Source organism: Mobula hypostoma, chromosome 2 (assembly GCF_963921235.1).
Source record: "Mobula hypostoma chromosome 2, sMobHyp1.1, whole genome shotgun sequence".
NCBI lineage: Eukaryota > Metazoa > Chordata > Chondrichthyes > Myliobatiformes > Myliobatidae > Mobula > Mobula hypostoma.
Window position 1 is genome coordinate 137,282,619 of NC_086098.1, and position 9,840 is coordinate 137,292,458.

The following is a 9,840-nucleotide window of genomic DNA, read 5'->3' on the forward strand; positions in this document are numbered from 1 at the left end:
ACCTCTTGGCTACACTCAGGCATGTGCACAATGGCTCCAGACTCTAATGATCTCATCTGTTGCAGTCATCGTTCGAGCACGACAAGTTGCCTGCAATCGCCATTCAGAATTATAAATGTTGGCTGTGGACTCCATTGTCCGAATGTGGCCAAAGGGGAATAATGTAGGTCAGCAAAATTGTCAGGGTGGGCCGAAATGCCAGTGTCTGTGCTGTGCAACTCCTCTGTGACTCCATCCAGAATTGTAAGAATGTCTGCACGTTCCATCCAGAATTGTAAGAATGTCTGCACGTTCCATCCAGAATTGTAAGAATGTCTGCACGTTCCATCCAGAATTGTACCCAGATCTGCAGCTACACATTGCTCAGCTCTGTCTGTTGTGACTGTGAGCAAGGTCACCAGAGAGGCGCTCTTGGAAGAAGAAGCCTGCCTGGCTAAATACTACATGACATTTTTATATACTAAAGATCAATCATAGAGTTACAGTGCCAATAAAAATTATCGCCCCTCCCCTTGGAAGTTTGCATGTTGTTTTACGATATTGAATCACAGTGGATTTAATTTCGCTTTTTTGACAACTGATCAACAGTAAAAGACCCATTCAAGTCAAAGTGAAAACAGATCTCGACAAAGTGATCTAAATTAATTACAAATATTAAATGCAAAATAATTGATAGCATAGGTATTCACCCCCCCCACCCCCACCCTTTAATATGACACACCAAATCATCACTGGTGCAGCCAATTGGTTTTAGAAATCACATAATTAGTTAAATGGAGATTTGTTTTTGGAGACCTCTGTGCAGTCAAGATGTTTCAATTGATTGTAGTAAAAATACACCTGAATCTGGAAGGTCCAACTGCTGGTGAGTCAGTATCCTGGCAAAAACTACACCATGAAGACAAAAGAAAACTCCAAGCAACTCTGTGAAAAGGTCATTGAAAAGCACAAGTCAGGAGATGGATACAGGAAAATTTCCAAGTCACTGAATATCTGTTGGAGTACAGTCAAGTCAGTTATCAAGAAATGGAAAGAGTATGGCACAGTTGTAAATCTGCCCGGAGCAGGCCATCCTCAAAAACTGAGTGACCGTGCAAGAAGAGGACTAGTGAGGGAGGCCACCAAGAGACCTGTGACAACTCTGGAGGAGTTACAAGCTTCAGTGGCTGAGATGGGAGAGACTGCGCAAACAACAACTGCTGCCCGGGTGCTTCACCAGTCACAGCTTTATGGGAGAGTGGCAAAGAGGAAGCCACTGTTGAAAAGGACTCGCATGAAACCTCAGCTAGAATTTGCCAGAAGGCATGTGGGAGATTCTGAAGTCAGCTGGAAGAAGGTTCTATGGTCTGTTGAAACAAAAATTGAGCTTTCTGGCCGTCAGACTAAATGCGATGTTTGGCATAAGCCAAACACCACACATCATCAAAAACACACCATTCCTACCGTGAAGCATGGTGGTGACTGCATCATGCTGTGGGGATGCTTCACTGCAACAGGCCCTGGAAGGGTAAAATGAGTGCAGCAAAATACAGGGAAATCCTGAAGGAAAACCTGATGCAGTCTGCAAGAGAACTGTGACTTGGGAGAAGATTTGTTTTCCAGCAAGACAATGACATCAAGCATAAAGCCATAGCTACATAGGAATATCCTAAAGTGGCCAAGACAGAGTCCAAACCTCAATCCAATTGAGAATTTGTGGCTGGACTTGAAAAGGGCTGTTCACTCATGATCCCCATGCAATCTGATAGAGCTTGAGCAGTTTTGTGAAGAAGAATGGGGAAAAATTTGCAGTGTCCAGATGTGCAAAGCTGATAGAGACCTATCCACACAGACTCAAGGCTGTAATTGATGCCAAAGGTGCATCTACTAAATACTGACTTGAAGGGGGTGAATACTTACACTATGAATTATTTTGTGTTTAATATTTTTGTAATTAATTTAAATCATCTTGTAGAGATCTGTTTTCACTTTGACACGAAAGAGTCTTTTTTTCTGTTGATCAGTGTCAAAAAATAAATTAAATCCACTGTGATACAATGTTGTAAAACAATAAAACATGAAAACTTCCACTGGGGGTGAATACTTATAGGTACTGTACAACATATCTACAATGCTTCCTTTGAGTTATGTGTAATTTTCAAACACCTCCTTCTTCACACCCACACACCAGACACCTAAAATGAATGTTAATCAGCCTTGTCTCTCTCTGGATCCATGTATATGCATACATTAAGTCAATGGGTGTTTCCTGGTTTGTAATCAACCCCAGTTTGCAGTTCCAGGAACACCATTGTTCAGAGCTGCATTTAAAATCCGATCTACAATACACATTCAAGTCTGAAGATTGGTTGTGCTGTAATTAATATATGCCATATACCCTAACTCCAGAATATGCTCCAGCATGTACATCATGTACCTTTTAAATATGGAGAGCAATGGTAGCAAATCATCAGAGTTGTACGTTCCTGGGTGCCAGTTATTGTCCTTTGGGAGTACCAAATGGAATCCCTTCATCTCCTTCAAAGACCTCCTCTCACTAAGCTTTCAGTCACCCCATTTTTGTTTGTGGCTCATCATTCATTGGTATCGCAATCGACCCAGAGAAGCAACTCAATGTGTTTTCCTACTTTTGAAGGTTCTGTCAATGTGCCCTCTGGAGTCATGTTAAAATTAAGCAGATCTTTTAATGTGGATTGAGGGAATAGCATAGTGGTTAGCACAGTGTTTTACATTACAGGTGACCCGGGTTCAATTCCTGCCACTGTCCTGTAAGGATTTTGAATATTCTCCCCATGACTGTGTGGGTTTCCTCCGGGTGCTCCAGTTTCATCCCACGGTCCAAAGATACACTGGTTGGTAGGTTAACTGGTCATTGTAAGTTGTCCCATGATTATGCTAGGGTTAAATAGGGGGTTGCTAGGTGACACGGCTCGAGGGGTTTATTCCATGCTTTACAGTATCTCAATAAATATGGGTATCTACTCTAATTGGTAAATATTCTGGAAAAAGTAGGCTGGAGACCCCTTCTCACTCTTCCCCAATCTTTTAAGACCTTAAGACAAAGGAGCAGAATTAGGCCATTTAACCCATTGTATTTGCTCCACCATTTCATCATGGTTGATCCATTTTTCCTCCAATCCCAATCTCCTGCCTTCTCCCCATATCCCTTCATGTCCTGACCAACCTAGAATCTATCAACCTCTGCCTTAAATATACATAAAGACTTGGCCTCCACAGCTGCCTGTGACTAAGAATTCCACAAGTTCACCACTCTGGCTAAAGAAATTCCTCCTCACCTCTGTTCTAAAAGGATACCCCTCTATTCTGAGGCTGTGTGCTCTGGCACTGGACTCTCCCACCATAGGAAACATCCTCTTCACATCCACTCTATCAAGCTTTTCACCATTTGATAGTTTTCAATGAGGTCACCCCTCTTTCTTCTGAATTTGGGCCCAAAGCATCAAACGTTCTTCATATGACAATCCATACAAACTTGGAATCATTTTTGTAAACATCCTTTGAATCCGTTCCAGTTTCAGCACCTCTTTCCTAAGACAAGGGGCCCAGATCTGCTCACAATACTCCAAGTGAGGCCTCACCAGTGCTTTATAAACTCTCAATATTACATCCTTGTTTTTATATTCTCGTCCTCTTGAAATGAATGCTAACATCACATTTGCCTTCCTCACCACAGACTCAACCTGAAAATTAACCTTCAGGGAATCCTGCACAAGGTCTGCACCCCATTTTTTTTTGTATTTTCTGTCCATTTAGAACATAGTCAACACTTTCATTTCTTCTACCAAAGTGCATGACCATACACTTCCTGTCACTGTATTCCATCTACCACTTCTTTGCCCATTCTTCTAATCTAAATCCTTCTGTAGCCTCTCTACTTCCTCAAAACTACCTGCCCTTCAAACTATCCTTGTATTGTATGCAAACTTTGCAACAGAGCCATCAATTCCATCGTCCAAATCATTAACATATAAGGCAAAAAGAATCTGTTCCAACACAGATCCCTGTGGAACACCTCTAGTCACCAGCAGCCAGCAAGAAAAAGGCTCCCTTAATTCCCCTTCTTTGCCTCCTGCCAGTCAGCTACTGCTTTATCCATGCTAGAATCATTCCTGTAATAACATAGGCTCATAGCTTGTTAAGCAGCCTCATGTATGGCACCTTGTCAAAGGCCTTCAGAAAATCTAAATACACAACATCAACCAATTCTCCTTAGTCTATCCTGCTTGTTATTTTTATAAAGAATTCCACAGATCTGTTGGGCAAGATTTTCCCTTGAGAAAACCATGCTGACTATGGTCTATTTTATCATCTGCCTCCAAGTGCCCCACAACCACATCTTTAACAATCGACTCCTACATCTTCCCAACCACTGAGGTTAGACTAACAGGCCTATAGTTTCCTTTCTTCTTTCTCTCTCCATTTGCAACTTTCCAGTCTTCCAGAATCTAGAGATTTTTGAAAGATCATTACTAATGCCTCCATGATCTCTTCAGCCACCTCCTTCAGAACCATGCAGCATATACCATGTGGTCCAGGTGACTTATCTACCTTCAGACCTCTCAGTTTCTCAAGAACTTTCTCCCTAGTAATGGTAACTTCACACACTTCATGACCCCTGACACCCGGAACTTCCACCAAACTGCTAGTGTCTTCCACAGTGAAGACTGATGCAAAATACTTATTCAGTTTCTCTGCCATTTCTTTGTCCCCCATTTCCACCTCCCCAGCATTGTTTTCCAGTGGTCTGATATTCACTCTCACCTCTCTTTTACATTTTGTGTATCTGAAGAACAATTTGGTATCCTTTTTAATATTATTGGCTAGCTTACTTTCTTATTCCATCTTTACCTTCTTAATCACTTTCTTTAGTTGCCTTCTGTTGGTATTTGAAAGCTTCCCAATCCTCTAACTTCCCTTCAATTTTTGCTCTATTACATGCTGTCTCTTTGGCTTTTATGATGGCACCGGCTTCTCTTGTTAGCCAAGAAAAGATGTGTCATCTTGCTTTAGAATACTTATTCCTCTTTAGGATGTATATACTGTATCCTGTTCCTTCTGAATTCCTTCCAGAAATTCCAGCCGCTGTTGCTGTGCCATAATCCCTGCCACTGTTCCTTTCCAATCAATTCTGGCCAGCTCCTTTCTCATGCCTCTGTAAATTCCCTTTGCTGCACTGTAAAACTGATACATCAGACTTTAGTGGAATGGGAGCAACACACACAAAATGCCGGAGGAATTCAGCAGGTCAGGCAGCATCTATGGAAATGAATAAACAGGTGACATTTCATCAGTACCGGGAAGGAAGTTGGCGGGGGGGGGGGGAGGAAAACTGGCGGGAGGGAAAAGAATGCATATTAGAAGGTGATAGCTGAAGCCAGGTGGGTGAGGAAGCAGGGGAGATGGAGTAAGAAACTGGGAGGTGGTAAGTGAAAAAGGCAAAGGACTGGAGAAGAAGGAATCTGATGGGAGAGAAGAGTGGATCATTGGAGAAAAGGAAGGAGGAGGGGCAGCAGGGGAGGTGATAGGCAGGTGAGGAGAAGAGATAAGAGGCCAGACTGGGAAAATGAAGAACGAGGAGGGGGAAAACAACCAGAGATTGGAGAAATCGATATCCATGCCATTACGTTGGAGGCTACCTAGATGGTATATGAGGTTTGATCCTCCAACCTGGGAGTGGCCTCTGTGGTAGAAGAGGCCATGGATGAAATGTTGGAATGGGAATAGGAATTGAAAGGATTGGCCACCGTGAGGTTCCACTTTATGCAGACTGAGATGAGATGCTCAAACGAAGTGGTCCCCCAATCTACATCTGGCCTCAACGATGTAGAGGAAGTTGCACTGGATACAGTGGACGACCCCGACAGATTTGCATGTGAAGTGTTCTCTCACCTGGAAGGACAGTTTGGGGCCCTGAATGGAGATGAGGGAGGAGTTGAATGGGCAGTTGTAGCTCTTCTGACACTTGCAGGGGTAAGTACAGGAGGTAGAGTAATGGGGAGGAACAAATGAACAGCAGGATCTTGCAGGGATTGACCCCTGGGGGAGGTAAAAATATGTTTGATGGTAGAGTCCTGTTGAATTTGGTGGAAGCTGTGGAGAATGATGTGTTGGATGTGGAGGCTCGTGGGGTGGTAGGTGAGGAACGAGTCTCTTTCAGTTGATCAGTGTCTAAAAACCAAATTAAATCCACTGTGGTTCAATGGTGTAAAACATGAGAACTTCCAAGGCGGGGGAGGTGAAAACTTTTTATAGGCACTGTATGTTATGTCTCAGAAAGGAAAGCCTCATCCTGAGAATAGATGCGGCAGAGAAAACGGAATAGACTTATTCCCAAAAAAAATAGCATGTACACTGAATGAGCTCCCCACACATCACCATTTCAATGCCTGTGTCTGAATGCTCCCCACCGGTAAATGTCAAGCCATCAATGTTCAGCCCCGACTGAAGCCATCCCAGCCTTTGATTGTTGAGCTATGAAGGTGAGTTCAAAGAAGACAGCAGTGTAAGTAGTCTACTTCTATCCTGTAATTAATAAGTTAACCATCATTTCCAATACGCAAGTAGTGTCCACATACTGCAATTCAACTACTGAAGTTGTGGCAACCCTAGTTCTGGAGTAGAAGTGAACAGTTACCCATCCATTCTGTAGATTAACTCCATCCCAGCAGGAAGCTGGTTGCAGGTGAGCTACACATTGTCATAAGGAAAGGGCACGGCCTTGCCTGCACTTCCATCAAATGTGAGCAGGCCTGATGGTCAGAATCACTTGCTTACGTGGCATCCCGTTGCAGGTATAAAGTGGAGATGATGATGCGTATGCAAACAGTTGGAAGTCACTCTCCAAGTCTCTGACTCTTTAGTTGAAGTGTATGAGAGAGTGGACTTTAGAGTAACTGTGTGACCATAGGTCCCTACTAACCTGCCCCTCTTGTACTGCACTGCCCACCAACAGTAAAAGCCCATGAAGAGATCCTGAAAGCCATACTTTGAGTGTACCTTTCAATGAAAGCAGATTTGATGATGAAATTCACTGCTGCTTGCAGTGCACCAGCAAAAACTTTGTCTCTCTGAGGAGAACATGATCTTAAACCTATAAAAACACTCACGGTGTGTAGGATAATATTGATCCCTAGTCTCCTCTACAGTTCAGAGACTTTGACAACCCAACCAAGAGTGTGTCCACAAAACCCACCAAATCCGCTTACAAATTAAGCATCCTGCAAGACTCAATACATAATTATGTTCTGTGAGCTCCAAATGGGAGACCATGTCATCTCCATGACTAACGCCAGACTCCTGAAGCAGTCATGCTGAGCTTTGCCTGTTGTTTCAAACGTTTTTATTGTGAAGCAACATCAGCTTAACCAAACTGACAGTCCTAAAGTATAATGTTTCTTTTTTTACTTTCTTATAACAACATAATGAAAATCAAAAAATATATGTATAGTAAACAAGCAAAAAGCAAAGGAAACCCTACCACCCCGTCTCCTTTCCCCTTCCCAGCCCTGTCCTCCCCTCACCCCTCTCGTAGGTGCTGTTTAGGTCCTACCGTCTGCCACACTTAGTTCAGCTGTCGGTCTCTTCTAAATACAACAGTAATGGTTGCCAGATTTTTTCAACTTCCTTGACTCTGTCCTTGATAACGTATCTTATCCTCTCTAGATGCAGAGTATCCATTAATGCAGCCAGCCATTGTCTGAGTGATGGAGCTTCCTCCTTTTTCCAGAACATCAGTATGAGTTTCTTTCCATTAAGTATGCCATAGGTCAGGAGTTGTTGCTGGGAAGCCTGGAATTTATTTGACCTCACAGAAGTTCCAAAAATTATTAAAATAGGGTCTGGTATTATCTGAACCTTTAGTACCTTCGATAGGACCTCAGATATTTGCTTCCAATACACTTGTGTCCTGGGACATAAAGCATAACTATGTAACAAATTTGCCTCTGAGGACTTGCATTTCTCACACATTGGGGACACCCCTGGGAATATTTTATGAATCCTTACTTTCGAGTAATGTAGTCTATGTAGAATTTTAAATTGTATTAAACAATGCCTGGCATTGATGGAACAGAAGTTAACATACTCCAAAGTCTCATTCCATAGAACCTCCTCTACCTCTGTACCCAACTCCTTTTCCCACTCTTTTTTTTAGTATTATCCATTGTTGTATGATACTTGTTTTGTATGGCATCATACAGATAGATGATGGTGTGTTCTGTCTCCAAACATGATCTTAAATGATTATCTAATTTATAAGGTTCTGCCGTCTCGTGCTGAGCTTCGCCAGGCCAGTAGATCACCAAGAGGACATGAGTCTTGTCATCTTCAGAAGTTTTCTGATGACTCTGCCATAGTTGGATGCATCAGCAGGGGAGATGAGGTTGAGTACAGGGCTACGGTAGGAAACTTTGTCACATGGTGTGAGCAGAATTATCTGCAGCTTAATGTGAAAAAGACTCAGGAGCTGGTGGTGGACCTGAGGAGAGCTAAGGTACCGGTGACCCCTGTTTCCATCCAGGGGGTCAGTGTGGACATGGTGGAGGATTACAAATACCTGGGGATACAAATTGACAATAAACTGGACAGGTCAAAGAACACTGAGGCTGTCTACAAGAAGGGTCAGAACCGTCTCTATTTCCTGAGGAGACTGAGGTCCTTTAACATCTGCCAGACGATGCTGAGGATGTTCTACGAGTCTATGGTGGCCAGTGCTATCATGTTTGCTGTTGTGTGCTGGGACAGCAGGCTGAGGGTAGCAGACACCAACAGAATCAACAAACTCATTCGTAAGGCCAGTGATGTTGTGGGGATGGAACTGGACTCTCTGACGGTGGTGTCTGAAAAGAGGATGCTGTCCAAGTTGCATGCCATCTTGGACAATGTCTCCCATCCACTACATAATGTACTGGGTGGGCACAGGAGTACATTCAGCCAGAGACTAATTCCTCCGAGATGCAACACAGAGCGTCATAGGAAGTCATTCCTGCCTGTGGCCATCAAACTTTACAACTCCTCCCTCGGAGGGTCAGACACCCTGAGGCAATTGGCTGGTCCTGGACTTACTTCCTGGCATAATTTACATATTACTATTTAATTATTTATGGTTTATTACTATCTATTATTTATGGAGCAACTGTAATGAAAACCAATTTCCCCCGGGATCAATAAAGTATGACTATGACTATGAAACAGTCCAAGGACATTTTCCAAGACTCTTTGAGAAAATGTAAGACACTTGCTTGCTCATGGCATAGTTTAGTTCTACTCTGCAACACTATTTGAAGCACATGATAGGGCTGAAGAGAATGTAAAGAAGATTCATCAGAACGGTGTCTGGATTGGAATTACGGGGAGAGTCTAGGCTGGCTGGACGTGTTTTCTCCGGAGGCTGAGAGATGACCTGATAGAGAAACATCTCGGGCAGGGTAAGGGAAGCTCAAACATCTTGCAGTGACAGGAAAAAATTGATGGAACTGAGGAAAAAGTCGTGGTCAATGGCGCATGACATTCATGAAATACTTCAAGTGATGGACAGGCAAAAGTTTTGAAGAGCTTATTAGAACTTCTCAGATTAAAGACAGATGAAAGACCATGTTCGTCCACGTCATACGGCATGGCACATAATGATGACGATAGGGTAGATGGTCTTAACCTTTTACCTAAGCTATCAAAAACTAGAGGCCATTGGCTTAGAAGGATAAATAGAAGTTTTAAAGGGGATCTGAGGAGACATTTAGACAGACATAGAAGAATATAGTGTGTATGGGGCAAATGGTGTATCAGTGTAGATCAGGGGTTCCCAACCATTTTTTTTAATGC